This window comes from Gekko japonicus, unplaced genomic scaffold (assembly GCF_001447785.1).
Source record: "Gekko japonicus isolate JY-2015 unplaced genomic scaffold, Gekko_japonicus_V1.1 scaffold428, whole genome shotgun sequence".
NCBI lineage: Eukaryota > Metazoa > Chordata > Lepidosauria > Squamata > Gekkonidae > Gekko > Gekko japonicus.
Window position 1 is genome coordinate 776,093 of NW_015165842.1, and position 16,243 is coordinate 792,335.

Consider the following 16,243-nt stretch of genomic DNA (forward strand, 5'->3'; position numbering starts at 1 on the left):
AACTAAGTTAAGATTAAGTCAGGGCCAGCGTTCACCAATTTTCAAAAATAAATGCATTTTAGGAAAAATAAAAAACACAAATAATCAAGAAACTCCCGGAGTATGGGGCCGGGTGCAGTTTGGTGCCCCTAAGGGCCATCCCGCTCTAGGTGATCGCCTAGTTCGCCTAGTGAGTGAGCAGATTTATACCCCGCCTTCCCAGCCTCCCAGGGCGGCTTACATAAAGGAATAAAAACACACAGGTAAGCAATTTAAAATCCTAAAATCATATCAAACATTCCAACATTAAAAGATTGCTAACATTAATGACACTAAGGTTATTCAGTGGTGGCAGTCCACCTTCAGTATTCCATCCTAATGATCAGCCAATAGATCTAACCTTTGTGCAGCCGGCACAGGCTGTTCTGGTGGCTTCAGGAAACAGGGTTCTCTATTGGGGGCGGCTCCGAATGGAAGGCCTGGTGGAAGAGCTCCGTCTTGCAGGCCCTGCGGAACTGCATGAGGTCCCGCAGGGCCCCGATCTCTTCTGGGAGCTCATTCCACCAGAGAGGAACCGCCACCGAGGAGCTTTGACTTACAAAAGCTCATCCTGAAATAAATCTTGTTAGTCTTTAGGGTGCCACTAGACTACTGTTTTATTTCATGACCAAGTAGCCCTACAATGCAAGGCTACTACTCCCCACAAATCACTTATCTTCTTACACTGTTAAGATATCGAACTAGTGCTGGGGAGACCCAAGTTCAAATCCCCAGTCTGCCTGGGTGACCTTGAAGCAGTTAACACTCTTGCTCACTCTCCCGTGCCTACCTCTGAGGGTTGTTGTGAGGATAAAGTCGGGGAGGGAAGAACTCATGAACTCCGTGGAGTAAGGATGGGTTAGGAATCTAATAGACATGAAGGGTAGCAGCATCCAAATGTTAAATTCCTTTGTCATGTATGATTCGTGGCCAAACGAGACCAGGTACTGGGAGATCCATGAGCTGCCCATCAACTGCAGCTATGAGGAGCCTGCATTTGAATTAGGACTGCAGCCCTGTGGATGAAAGAATTTAATCTTCTCCCCTCCATTTAGTTTAGCTGATCGAAACTGCCCCTCCCTGGTCTGGAATTTACTTTGAACAGTGCCAAGCAGATTCCTCAAGGGATCATCCAGCATCTCGGTCTGGTTTGGCACTCGGGCATTTAAATATTTGCATTTTGCAAGGTGGAAAGTACTGGGTTAGACGCATGGAGAACTCGGACTATGACATGCGTTCAGACGCGTTTATTGTACTTCACAACAAGACAAGGAAAAACAGCCCTGCAAGGCCAACTATATACACTTCACCCGGCACACCTCTATCCCCATAGGAGGGTTTGAATTTCCCGCCAAAGGTGCTATTGGTGGACTCCAGTTGGACTAGGATCCTAGGTCCCCTTTGTGTTTGGGGGCCAAGCTCCTGCTTAGCCACGGACCTCTGGTGGCAGTCCACATACATAACACAAGGACAGGGATCTTTATGGTGATTTTAATTGGCTTCCTATAAATATCATATGAGTTCAGGCAGGGCCAAAGTGCTGTCCTTAAGAAAGAAGAGTTGTCAGTGAATAAGGCACAAGGCATTCCGGCACAGGCAGGAAAAGGGGACAACAAAAGGGCGTGAACTGTCTATGGAAAGAGCACCATTGTTCCGGAGTTTGTACATGGATAACAGAGGACGATTCCACATTGGATTTTCCCTCTGCTGTTTTACCAAACCCACCCCGGGACAGAAATTTTCCTCTGCATTGCATGCCCCTTTCACTTTCTTTGATCATCGGATTTTATGGTGCCCTCTAGACCACATGCCTCTTTCACTTTCTTTGTTCATCGGGTTTTATGGTACCTTTTGCATAGATTTATGGCTGTTCAGGGGTGCCTTTGCAGTCAGGACGGCATTGCCCCGGGGTATTTGAATGTAGTTTTGAGTGGCACCTTTGGTAAAACAATGGAGGGAAAAGCCAATGCAGAATCACCCAGAGAATTATGTTCCCCACTGCCTCTGTTTCCCAAGGACACGTACATAAGTGGAGTCAAGCTGCAACAGTAGGGGGCTTCCAAGGCAAGTGAGAAGCAGTGCCTCCGCCAAGCCTTCCTTGGCGGTCTCCTATCCAAGTACTAGCCCCACTTAGCGTCCAAGATCTGATGGGAGGGATCGGGCTATACCATGCTGTCTCCCCTCCCGTTTCCCAAGGATAGCCCCTGTTTTTCCAGTCCTAAAGGTTTCCCTTGCTTGGAAGCCAGTTGAATCCGAATCTAGGGGGCAGTGCTCATCTCAATTTCCAAGCTGAAGAGCCAGTGCTGTCCGAAGCCTTTTTTCGTGGTCATGTGGCCACCAAGGGGCACGGAATGCGGTTACCTCCCCACAGAACCGGTACCTGTTTATCTACTTGCAATTTCTTGCTTCCGAACTGCTAGGTTGGCAGGAGCTGGGGCCAGAGATGTGCGCTCACTCCATCCCGCGGCACTCGGGTCTCGAACGGCCAAGCTACCGACCTTCCGGTCTGCACCTCAGCGTCTTAACCTCTGAGCCACCGGGTCCCTGGCTGAAATGTCCCCTCTCTTTTGCCTTTTGTAAATATTGGTTAAGCTCTTTGTTCATGTTCATCATCCTTCAGGATTCACCTGCTTTCCCATGTTCTTTAGAATTTCGGTCTCTGAATGGGTGATGGTGGTGGATACATTTTGTCTCTAGTATGCACCAAGAAAGATATATGCGCATTGGGGGGGGGAGGGTGTTTAAGGTTGCCAGCTCTGGGTTGAGAAATTCCTGGAGATTTAGGGGCAGAGCCTGGGAAGGGTGGGGTTGGGTAAGGAGCTCAGAGGGCCGTAATGCCACAGAGTCCGCCCTCCAAAGCTGCTATTTTCTCCAGGGGAACTGATCTCTCTTGTTTGGAGATCAGCAGTAATTCCAGAGGATCTCCACACCTGGAGACTGGCAACCCTTGGGGGTAGAAAGGGTGCTAGTACTCCTGTATAAGGTTGCACCAATTTCCAACAAACCCCCCCTCCTTCCTCAGGACTTGGGAAAGCTCTGAAGAAAGCTGCCGGTACTGGGTACCAAGGAGTCCCATCACAAAAAAACGCCCTGCTCGTGAACAATTAATCCACCTAACAGTACAGGATTGTACCTGGTAGTTCACACACTGCAGCCGTTGAAGTATCTTTTGGATTGTGGATAACCCTTCAAAGGGCTGTAACGTTTTGTTCCGAGTATATCGTTAACCAAGAGACGTTAACCAAAAGATAAAAGCCTTCTTGGCTTCTGGTTCGGTGGAGGACGGGCTGTGCCGAGTAAATAAATACAGTGTACAACAAGGGGAGGAGTAAGTCAGGGAAGGGTGGGGCGGCTCAGGAAAATAATCTTGACACGAGAACTGGGATGACACAACCATGACCAATTTGGTGTAGTGGTTAAGTGCACGGACTCTAATCCAGGAGAACCGGGTTTGATTCCCCACTCCTCCACTTGCATGTGCTGATGTGACCTTGGGCAAGCCGTAGTTCTGATAAGAGCTGTCCTTGAAAAAGAGCAGTTTCTGTCAAGAGCTCTCTCAGCCCCACCTACCTCACAGGGTGTCTGTTGTGGGGAGGGGAAGGGAAAAGGAGTTTGTAAGCCACTCTGAGACTCCTCTGGGTAGTGAAGGGCAGGGTATAAATCCAATCTCTTCTTCTTATTATTATTTTTAATCGAAATGTTGGGTATTAAATTATACGTTTCTTTAAATTGTGGCCCTATCATACATACAACCCCGACTTGCGACAGTTTTGTGGGGCACAACCTACTGCACTTGGGCACCTGTTGGGGAAATGCCTCCCCCCCCTCCGAGTTCAGGGGCCTTTTGGGCTGCCATGGCAACGAAAACATGGCATGCAGACACCACAGTGGCAGCAGCTCTCGGGAGAAGAGGCCGGAGCTGAATTCAACTTGCCTCACCCCCACCCCACCCCGCATCTTCTCACTTCTCCCCTCCTCACTGTGCTGGGGAGGGAGGGGAGTCCATCGAGTTGCTAACCCCCAGGTGGCACCTGGAAATCTGTTATTACAATTGATCGCCGGGTGACCAAGATCAGTTTCCCTGGAGAAAATGGCTGCTTGGGAGGGTAGAGTCTCTGGCATTATATCCTGCTGAGGTTCCCCCCCCCGACTCCCCCCTCTCAAAAGGGCAAAAGGGTGGGGAGTTTGCCGAAGAGCAAGCTGGAAGGGTGACGGGGGAGCAGTGAGAGGAGAGAGAGAGAAGCCGGGGCAGCAGTAAGAAGGGGGGGGGATAATGGGATTTCCCCTCCTTGCAAATCCTTTTACTTATTCCTCCCCGCAATCCCCCCTCTCCTTCACTGACTTAGATGTTTATATCCCGCTTTTCTCCCCAACGGGCCCTGTTAAGTCCAGCGCTTAACAAATAGTCGGAGAGTGATTTCAGCAAAAACTCAAGTTTATTTCCGATCACGAACACTTCTCCAACACGGTACAACATCTGATAGCCCGAACGGCTTGTCCATTGTAGCTGTCCGGTATTTAAACAATTCCCGGCTAATGTAGCCACACCTACTGTACAGATATCAACCTATCAGGTTGAGCGCATAAGGACCAATCAGCGTTGTTCCCGCTTATATACAATTTGAACCTGATTGGTCGCATTAGTCTTGGGCTTCAATCCCTGTCCAAGACGAAGCTTAACATAGCTTCCCAATGAGGTGTTTCACAATACATCTTAGGTATTCATGGCAGCTTCTGAATACACTACAGGCCCCAAACGTTTATGACCTCTTCTTCTCCCTTTTACACTGTGAGGAGGGTTAAGGCGGAGTGTGGGTGGCCCAAGGTCGTCCAACAGGATTCCATGGAAGAGCAGGGAATCCAGCCCGGGTCTCCCAGATCCTAGTTAGGCAGCCTGACCACAACACCACGCTGGCTCTTGACAGTGATACTAAGACTAGTGATGTATGCTTTAGGGATACCAGCCTCCAGGTGGGACCTGGGCAGGCCCGTAGTCAGGAATTTTGAATTTGGGGGGGCTTTAACCCCGCACGCACCCCCAAGGGAGCGCCACAAATAAAATAAAAAATTGGAAGTCGGGGGGGTCTGAGCTGGATGGGAAGTCAGGGGGCCTCGGCAGTAAGTCGGGGGGGCGGGCCCCGAGATGCCCCCACTGTCGCTACGGGGCTAGACCTGGGGATCCCCTGAAATTACAGGTCGTCTCCAGACTTACAGACATCAGTTCCTCTGGAGAAAATGGATGCTTTGGAGGGTGAACGCTATAGTATCAGGGGTAATTTCCTGCAGGAGCACACAGGAGCGGAGCTCCGGCAGTAAAGAGCCCAGGGGGAGGGAACATGCAACAAGCCCCACCCCCTGCTCCCAGCAGCCCTCAGTCAGGCCACGAGGAGCAAGAAGCAGCCAGGTAAGTTGCAGAGCACCCCCCCGAAACAGTCCAGTGGCACCTTTAAGACCAAGTTTTATTCAGGGACAAGCTCTCCCTCCTCTGCGGGGACAGATCTGCACGTCCCCCCCCCCAATAGATAGCAATCCAAAACAGTCCAGTGGAGCCTGAGCGGTGGGTGTTGCCTTCTGACACACTTCCGGTGATTTCAGGGGGTGTGGCATATGCAAATAAGTTACGCTAATGAGTTATGCTAATGAGCTCCTGCACCTCTTTTTCTGCGAAATGACCCCTGTATAGTATTATACTCCACTGAGGTCCTTGTCCTCCCCAGACTCCATCCCCAAATGTCCAGGCATTTCCCAACCTAGATCTGGCAACCCTACACCCCACTCCCCCGCTGGTGGTCAGGGGAGACCTGGCAACTCTAGCTTAAAATGATGCACTTTACATGCCCTCAGGCTAATGTTGCCTTGGATAGCTTGTGCCTCTTCCAACCAAGGATGGTTCATGAACCCAGACTTGGTTGTCTTCGGCTGCACCTTGTTCAACACTCGAAGTTCTGGCACCGGTACCGGGGTGGAACGAAAATTCCCAGACTGCTTCTATTCCCTGTTATGCACTTATTGCTGCTGCGAACGCCTCTGCATTTCGCAGCAGCGACAGAACATGTTAATCTGTAGGATTCTTTGTGTTTTCTTGGACATCCCCTTGTGCTTGCCAGTTGCCCCCCCCCAGTGCCCCAGAGGGCTTTTTAAAAATCAGGAGAAGCTGTATCACTATCGTTTTCAACACTATAGCAGTATAGCAACTGCCTTTTAGAAAGCCAACATACAGCCCGCCAGTGATGTGGGGACGGTGGTGGGTACAAGGTGGGGAGATCCCAAAATCTACACCTTCCTGTCCACATGGTGACCAGAGAGATCATACCAAAGCAGGCTGTGGAAATAAAGGCTGGTGAATGATTGCACAATGATGGGTGGAAACTTGGAAGAAACCCCTGCAGGTGGGACCTGGAGATCTCCTCGATGGATCTCCAGATTACAGAGATCAGTTTTCCTGGAGAAAATGGCTGCGTTGAAGGGTGAGCTCCAATGCTCCCTCTAAGCTGTGGAGTCCAGTGAGCAAAAATTCTACTTTGTGAGCTATTGGCATTAAAGTTGTGAGCAAGTGAGTTGGCTACTGTATAAATTAGTTTGCTCTGGAGCCATCCTTCCTGAGCTGAGACAAAAATGTGTGAGCCGGAAGCTAAAAAACTCTGAGCTAGCTCACACTAGCTCAGCTTAGAGGGAACACTGTTGCACACTAGCTCAGCTTAGAGGGAACACTGTTGTAACCAAAGAGGCTGAAAAAAAGAAGAAAAACCTTGCATGTAAAAATATCAAGGTCAATTCCATGTGTAGAAATGTAATTTTTCCCCCCCCCCCCAAAGGGGCTTTTTTTTACACTTGGGAAAGATACCACCTATATATGTAACTAACATTGATGGATTGTTATGCATAGTTTTTAATATTTACAATTTGATTAAAGATTCTGTGGTTTAAGATAATTTGACCTTTTGGGGAATTGACCTTGATATTTTTACACATAAGGTTTTTCTTCTGTTTTCAACCTCTTCGGTTTGTTCTGGGTTTAAATTCCCCCATTCATTTTTTTTTGTTTGTAAACACTAGTCTATGTCATCATATCCCTCCCTGAGGTCCCTCCCTGCCTCAAACCCCACCCCTCACAGGCTCCACCCCAACTGTCCAACCATCTCATCCTTTGCCGTCCCCATCTTCTTTGACCTTCAATCTTTCCCAGCATCAGGGTCTTCTCCAGTGAGTGCTCCCTTCTCATGGCTCAGTGCAAATTAAGATGAGGCTGCAGAACAGTAAAAGGTTGTAATAATCCAGGAGAGTGTGATGGGTTTTCAGGGGAAAGGGTAAAATGGTTGGGTTGGTAATGTTGTGATGGGCAAGTGTGGGGAAAGCTGTACATGAGAGAAGGGTGATAGCCAGGACAGATCCAGTAAACACACCACCTCATCTGAAGCACAGACTCGCCTCATCTAACAATTTTTTTGAAAACAGGCTTTGCAATTTGTAACCTCTGTCTAGAGTTGCCTACTTCTGCTTCTGTCTACCCTCCAAATTCCCTGGATGGATCTTTCATAGACGGAAAGGGCCGCTGCCCCCTGTTGGAAACACCAAGACTGCTCCCAACAGCTTTTACTGGCCATTCCATCTCTCGGCGCTCGAGATCTGCCGCCACACTGAGGCCCCAACAGCCTTAGCCTTGTTCTTCAAAATGGTTGACTGGAACAGCTCAGAGGATCCTCTTCTCTTGCAACTTACAAGACAGTGTTATTTGAAAAAGGCTTTTGACGGTACCCAATAATGCAGAGGCTGGCACTGGAATGCAGTCTTAAATCTGTCTTCAGTTTAAAGTTTCAGTATGCGGGTCTGGGTTTTTATTTGTTTTAAAACACATTGTTATTACTTATAAGCCTGATAGAATATCTTACATAATTCACTTTGAGCTCCTCATGTGGGGAAAACCCAAAACGAAACAAAAACAAAAGCCGTTGTTATGTCCGCTGACCACCACTAGGTGACAGCGGTCTGCAACCAGAGCTTGGCTCCTAGGAACAATAGGGACTAGGATCCTGAGCCTCCCAGTTAGCACCTATAGGAACTGTGGCAGGAAGTTCAAACCCTCCAATGGGACTTGTGGGTGTGTATCAGGGACTGTATATAGTTGGCCGTGCCGGCCATTTGTGTTTATTCTGTTGTGTACCAGTAAACCATGAGCTGATAATCACGCTGTGTCCAGTTCTTTCATGCGTCGAACCCACTACACAACAATGGTGACGAGGATGGGATCCTGCTGAGCTGGTCGGGCTGCTGGGGTGCCAGAGGAAGACCAGGAACTGCTGCTGCTCCCACTGATGAGCACCGAAGGTGCACAAGCCGCTTCCCCACCACCACCACACAGCATGATGGCAGTCGCTCTGGGAGCGGGACTAGTCCCTCCGTTCGACCTGAACATCCCTCATCACTGGGAAGCCTGGGTCGAGGGACTCTTGGCCAGGGACCCCATTCTCTCCCGTGTCCTGGGCTGGGTGGTGAGGGGATGGCCCGTGGCCACAGCGGGGGCCAAGATGAGCTGTCTGCCTACAAGGGGTGCCTCCTGTGGGGGGATAGGGCGGTAGTCCCCAGCACCCTGTGGAACCAAGTCCTAAAGGCCCTGCACGAAGCCCACCCCGGGATCGTCCGCATGAAGGGCCTAGCCAGGAGTTACATTTGGTGGCCAGGAATCGAAGCGGAAGTGGAGGCTTGGGTGAAGCGCTGCCAGCAATGCCAAGCCATCCAGCCGTCTCCGCCTAGCGCACCCAAACAAACTTGGGAGTCAACCAGGATGCCGTGGTCAAGACTCCACATCGGCTTCCCTGGGCCGTTCCATGGACTGCTGTTCCTGGTCACGGTTGACTCTTACTCAAAGTGGCTGGAGATAAGCCTCGTCTCCGCCAGTGCTCCCTCTAAGATGAGTTAGTGTGAGCTAGCTCACAGTTTTTTAGGCTCCGGCTCACACATTTTTGTCTTAGCTCAGGAAGGATGGCTCCAGAGCAAACTAATTGATGCAGTAGCCAAACTGCTTGCTCACAACTTTGATGCCAGCAGCTCACAAAGTAGAATTTTTGCTCACAAGACTCTACAGCTTAGAGGGAACATCCGCCACTTCCTCCAGGGCCACTATCTGGGCTCTTCACACCATCGTCTTGGAGAACGGGTCAGTGTTCACATCCGAAGAGTTCCAAGAGTTCCTCTGCAGCAACCTGATCTGGCACATGAGTTCTGCCCCGTTCCACCCCACCACCAATGGGCAGGCGGAATGAATGGTGCGCACCGCAAGAGAAGCCCTTAGCCTACACAACAGCCGTGTAATTAAGACCAACCAAAATGACAGAACCCATTACGCAAGCTTTTGAGTTTGCCAGAACTCTCCATCAGACTTGGTGTCGAAAAAGCAGAACAAAAAAAGTACATGCTCTTAAAGGCCTCCTTGTCAACATCCTGTGTCAAGTGCTTGGCCCTGGCCTGACTTCAGGGAGTGCAAGGGGTGGCTGGGGTCAGGTTGCCCCCTTGGCATGCTGGGAACAAGACAGAGAAAGAAAGAAAGAAAGAGAGAGAAAGAGAGAAAGAGAGAAAGAGAGAAAGAGAGAAAGAGAGAAAGAGAGAAAGAGAGAAAGAGAGAAAGAGAGAAAGAGAGAAAGAGAGAAAGAGAGAAAGAGAGAAAGAGAGAAAGAGAGAAAGAGAGAAAGAGAGAAAGAGAGAAAGAGAGAAAGAGAGAAAGAGAGAAAGAGAGAAAGAGAGAAAGAGAGAAAGAGAGAAAGAGAGAAAGAGAGAAAGAGAGAAAGAGAGAAAGAGAGAAAGAGAGAAAGAGAGAAAGAGAGAAAGAGAGAAAGAGAGAAAGAGAGAAAGAGAGAAAGAGAGAAAGAGAGAAAGAGAGAAAGAGAGAAAGAGAGAAAGAGAGAAAGAGAGAAAGAGAGAAAGAGAGAAAGAGAGAAAGAGAGAAAGAGAGAAAGAGAGAAAGAGAGAAAGAGAGAAAGAGAGAAAGAGAGAAGGAAAGAAAGAAAGAAAGAAAATACAGTTGAAAACATAACTACTAGCTGATCAAATGTCTCGCTAGGGGGGGAAGTGATTCTGAGTGAAGTTAATCTCCTGCATTTGTTGTAATACTTGAGCATATTTACTTTCTGAACCAGATTATTGAATTTTTTGTATGTATTAACAGTTACATTTCAATAAAGTGTTTACAAAAAAAGTCTCTCTAGGGGGAAAGTGGGATATAAATATCTGAATACAGCCTAATCTATCTCACAGGGCTGTGAGAATAAAATGGAGGAGAGCGATTTAAGCTGTTCTGGGTGCCCAATGGAGAGAAAGGGGGGGGTATAAATGAAGTAAAGATATATATACAAAAGTAATAAATATAACAAAGATCCCCAACTGTATGTGTACTTTAGTGGTTCCCCTTGAGCTGTGATTCCCAACCGTGATCATGGCATTATTGTGGCAAGGAAGGCATTATTAACGATTTAAGTACAGATTGGTAGAAGCTTCTGCTTTTAAAAATAAATGTCAAAGTTATATTTTTATGGCAACAGCTCAGAAACACTTGGACTTGGTGAGAGGGTTAGAGAAGTTCATGTTGGCTACGAGACAATCAGTAACTTTCTGGCAATCCCCCCAGAAAGTAAGGTTGCCAACCTCCAGGTGGGGCCTGAAGATCTCCCGGAATTGCAACTCCTCTCCGTACTACAGAAATCAGCTTTTTTGGGGGGGGGGACACACTATGGCATCACGTCCCTGTTGAGCTGCCGGACCCTCCCCAAACTCAGCCCTCCTCAGGTTCTGCCCCCAAATTCCCAGGAATTTCCCAATCTGAAGCAGATGACCCTACAAATGCTGCCTCGCGGGAAAAAGCTGGCTACGGTCAACACTAAGGAAGAGTATGAAGCATGAGGCAGATTGGATTTTTGCCACCTCTCTGTCTATCGGAGCTGCATCTGCCAATATATTCTCATTCGTGCAGATTCCAACATGCTGATACATGTTTGAGCTGCCTTATACATCACCGAGTTGAATTATTGTTTAAACTATCACCTAGCCAGTCAGTTACACAATAACTCGTGCTCTAGTAATGTTTATCCAAGAGAGCTGTAAAAAACGGGCATGACGGGAAGAGAGGGGGTAGGATGAGCTTCACCCACATAATAAGGCTTAATGAATAAGGATTAATGTGTGAACTTTCCAAACCAGACCATTCATTTCCCAGTCAGCAGCCACTGGTTACAGATTGACAAACAGTCTTTGGTGTGTTGAGTAAAGTCCTTGCCAAGATGATAAGTAGGCCTGCTGTCAAGTAATTTCCCCTTTTCTTAAAAAAACCTTGATCCCGCTTTGCACCGGAATGGGAAGCAGCTTGGAAGCTCCTGCTCAGTTCAAGGTAAATGCAATGTTTCTAATTTACGACCTGTAGCTACATCTGTTTTCCTGCTTAAGACGCAGGTGATGGAAGGGTATTTGCGCCAGCTGTTAAAGAAAAAAATAGCAGAGAGTAAAAAAGCTGAAGATATATATGTGTTATATAACGCATATATATCTTCAGCTTTTTTACTCTCTGCTATTTTTTTCTTTAACAGCTGGCGCAAATACCCTTCCATCACCTGCGTCTTAAGCACGAAAACTGATGTCGCTATAGGACGTATATATTTATTTGAAGCTATAGGTCGTATATATATATTTGAACCTTACCTTCCTTCCAATGTATTTGAAAGCTCATACCTTGAATAAAACTTTGTTCATCTTAAAGATGCCACTGGACTCTAAATTTGTTCTATATATGTGTGTGTGTGTGTATACACACACTTATATATATTATATATATATATAGTTTTAATCATTATAGATGAGGAGTAAAGTACACCTTTGAGATATGGAGCGCGTTGCATAAAGTTCTCAAGAGGTTTTCTGCCTCTGTGATTTCCCACAACACCACAGCTTCACAGAACAAGAAACTCTTCCTTAAAATAAAGGGCATCTCTTGCAAACCTGGAAACTCGCCTTTGCGCTGACCATGTCTCAAAGGTTTTAAGTGGGCTTATGTCTTGCATACTCTTATTTATTTATTCTGTACTACGTTACTGTAGTTACATTACTGTAATATTTATTTATTTATAATATTGTGTTATTTATCATGTTATTGCTATTAGTTATTAGGATCCCCTTATTATATCACTGTATTATATTACTTTCTGGGTATAGTTTATTCTTCTGCCCTTCCTCCAAGGAGTTCAGGACTACACACTTGGTTCTCCCATCCTCCATTTTCTCCTCACAACTGCCCTGTGAGGCTGAGAGAAAGAGAGTGGCCCAAAGTTGGCATTAAAGTTGTGAGCAGGTAATTTGGCTACTGCATAAATTAGTTTGCACTGGAACCATCCTTCCTGAGCTGAGACAAAAATGTGTGAGCCGAAGGCTAAAAAACTGCAAGCTAGCTCACACTAATTCAGCTTAGAGGGAACACTGGCCCAAAGTCACCCAGTGAGTTTCAGGGCAAGCAGGGATGGGCACCTGGGTTTCACAGATCCTTTACTGTACATTTTCAAAATGTTCCTATATCCTTAAATGAGTATGAGTGTAAAAGAGAGCCTAGGGCACGAATAACAGTTGCCTGAGTTAGGCCTCAGTCTGGCCTGGCTGTCAGTCACTTGGATTTGCTTACACTGCTATCCTGTTTTTAGAAGGGAGTGTGTAATGTATGCTTTACCAGACAGTAACTGTTTTTAAGCTATTAGTCAGAAACCAATTACTATACACAGGCACAAACAAAAACATTTCATTTCCCTTTTAAACTCAGCCCTTGTTGTTTTCAAATTCTCCACACAAGATCCTCCTAAGTAAAGACTGGATTTTTTTTTTAAAAGCCTTTTTATACATTAAACTGCCATTCAAACCTCCACACACAACACAAATAAGCAGGACTGTTCAAATGAGAGCAAAGGTGAGAAGAAGGAGGGGGGATGACGAAGGAAGGGAAAAGTGAAGAATTCGGAGAGGGCGACTTAACATATTTTCTAATGCTACTTTAAGGCAGATCGATCTGATCACCATACATATGACCCAGCTTGCTATTCTGTGTCATTCAAAATACACAGCCTATTTGAAGTGTGACCTCGTGACAACAGTCCCTGCTGACAGCAGCAGTCAAAAAAAATAGTGTGTTTATATCGCAGAAATGTTGACACTTTGTTGGGATTCTTTTGAGTAAGTCAGCAGAGTATTAAGAGACTGAGTCCATGGTGTGCTTTAAAATATAAAAGTTTACTATAAACCTAACATGGGGAAAAGGTACACAGGATATGAAAATAACAAAGAGCTAATATGTCTACATCCTTACAGCTAAAAGGTAAAACGGGAAGAGCCGAATGGCGTCTCCTTCTCAGTCAGAACAAAGAACGGGAGGAGAAGCCAATATGCTAAATACTTGACACCTTGGTTTCCAATCAGACTAGCAAATTAGCTCCAAAGTTCCCGGGCAGTCTGTTGTCTAAACAGATTGGTTACAAACAAACATGTGACTTAAACATCATTAACCCTGTAAATACTGAAGTGTCCAACACACCTCCTTGAGGTCTGGTCTGTTACCCTTTCCTGGAAACCCCCCCCCCCCATGCAAAGGCCAAGGTTTCCAGCCACATAGTCCAGAAGAACAACAGGGGCATAAAAGATATCCCTGGCTGCAGTCTCTCGGAAGTAAGGCCTGAGGAAGACGTACCCATTCTGAGTGAGGCGGTGGGAAGTCCTGTCCAGTTGCAGCTGACATATGGCGACCCAAGAGGGCTCTCAAGGCAAGAGATGTTCAGAGATGGTTTGCCATTGCCTGCCTCTGTGTAGCAACCCTTGACTTCCTTGGTGGTCTCCCATCCAAATACTCATTGGGGCTGACCCTGCCTAGCTTCTGACAAGACCGGGCGCTCCAAGCGTGAGCCAAACCAAGTGACCAGCACTCAGGCCAAACACTGGTAACTATGGCTTATTCGTGCCCTGTGCACTCTTTCATTTTGCCCAGTCCCCTTCAGCTCATCTCTTTGCATCTTCATTTGACTGCCTGCTAGTTCCAGCCGCTCATTTCTCTCTAGGAAACTCTTTGCTCTCGGGACAGAACCCCACCACCACCCAGAGGGGTGATTTAATAGTGGCACTGGAAGGCAAACACCTCCCATGTGTGGTCCGTCATGAACATATATCCAAAGCAGTGTTCCCTCTAAGCTGAGTTAGCGTGAGCTAGCTCACAGTTTTTTAGCCTCCGGCTCACACATTTTTGTCTGAGCTCAGGAAGGACGGCTCCAGAGCAGACTAATTGATGCAGCAGCCAAATCGCTCCCTCACAACTTTAATGCCAGTAGCTCACAAAGTGGAATTTTTGCTCACAAGACTCCACAGCTTAGAGGGAGCATTGATCCAAAGGGATATATAGGGTGGGGGAGACTCCCTGCCTGATAAACTTTACAGGAACAGAAATGCAGAGGAAAACAATACTGGCTTCTTCTATTCATAGTTGAAACCAACTTACTTTTCATACCAGCGATGTCTTTCTTGGGGGGAGGGAGCTGAAACTGAAGACGGGAGGGACCACTCTGACCCCCTTTTTACCAGAACTCTCTACCACACTGTAGCAACCTACCTTCACCCCTACTTCTATTGAACACTATCAGGAGCAAATTAGCTGGGACAGTATTGTGAAATGCGGGGAGGCTATCACTACTAGCTAGAAGAAGATGCTTCTGTGGTTTAGCTCCCTTTCCCCAGGCTGTGCCATGCCACTGGTTTCCCCCTCCCCCTTCCTCAGTAGTAGACTTCAGAAAGAACATAGGAAACATTTTGGGTGAAGAGTGAGTTAGCATCCTTTTCCTACTTAGTTTTTAATGTGCCGAATTCAAAAAGGCCGTTTACAAAGCTCCAGTTCCTCCCTCCCATTTTATTATGCAAGGCAATGCCTCAGCTGACAAATTTCCTGAAACGATATTGGAGGCATTTTGGGGGTGGAAACTGAGTACCTATTTTCTACTCATTTTAAATCTGCCTTCTTCAGAAGAGTAGTTTTCTGAGCTCAATTGTTTTGTCATCATTGTACTGTGATTTTGTGTGTGTGTGTAGAGAACAAAAGGTTATTCAAAAGCGCTTCCTTCTCAAGGGACTAATTTTGCAACACTTTTGCATAGGTTATCTGGTCATAGTTAAGTAAAAGTAATAACGAGCTGCAGCGGGGGGCGGGGGCGGGGGGCTTGTTGCTTCATACTGGGAACATTTGTTGCCACCAAAACACAGTTGAAATTGTTTTAATGTCAGATCATCATGTTTTCTCATTCATGCAAGTGCCTTCATTAGTATATTTGCATACTGTAGTACACTCCTGATTCTCTTTCCTTGATCCGTATCCAGTGAAAGCATCCGCGTGTGATGAGTTTGTCGCAAGCATCAGCTATGGAAGATGGTGACATGTGCTTTGGAGCATTTTTGTCTAGCCAATTTTCTTTGATGCAATTAGGTTTGCAGTGTTACAGGTTGCTTACCACCGCCCCATTGGCTGATAATTTTGTTTGGCTGCATCAACTTGGCAAGGATTCTCCATTTTGCGCTGATTGCCTCTACAAATAAAAGTCATTTGCTTTGGCAACAGAGCATCCACACAGGAGTGTTCTGCCTACTTTCCTCCATCAGCTGCCATTTTCCTTGCATTTCACCCTCCCCCCGCCATGGCACCAAAGGGCTTTTTGAGGGTTTAAAAACCCCCAACAAGCTGGTCAATGTTATAACATTATTTCATTTACTTACTTGCCTCATTTATTGTCACCATTCTTGCTCAGGCACAAGGCTGATTAAATTTTTCTTTGAATGCAATAAAATGCAAACAGTAAGGAATACAATGCCCCGCTATAGCAATTCCAGCCAGTTTGGTGTAGTGGTTAGGAGTGTGGACTCTAATCTGGGAGAACTGGGTTTGATCCCCCACACCTCCACATGCAGCTGCTGGTGTGACCTTGGGTCCATCACAAGTTGTCTCAGAGCTGTCCCCTCAAGGGCAGTTCTCTAGAGAGCTCTCTCAGCCCCACCTATCTCACAGGGTGTCCATTGTGGGTAGGGGAAGGGAAAGGAGATTGTAAGCCACTTTGAGGGTTATTTATTTATTTATTTAAGGCATTTTTACCCCGCCCTCCCCGCAAGCGGGCTCAGGGCGGCTTACAGGGGCTCAAGCCCAGCATATTTATTTATTTATTTATTTATTTATTATTTA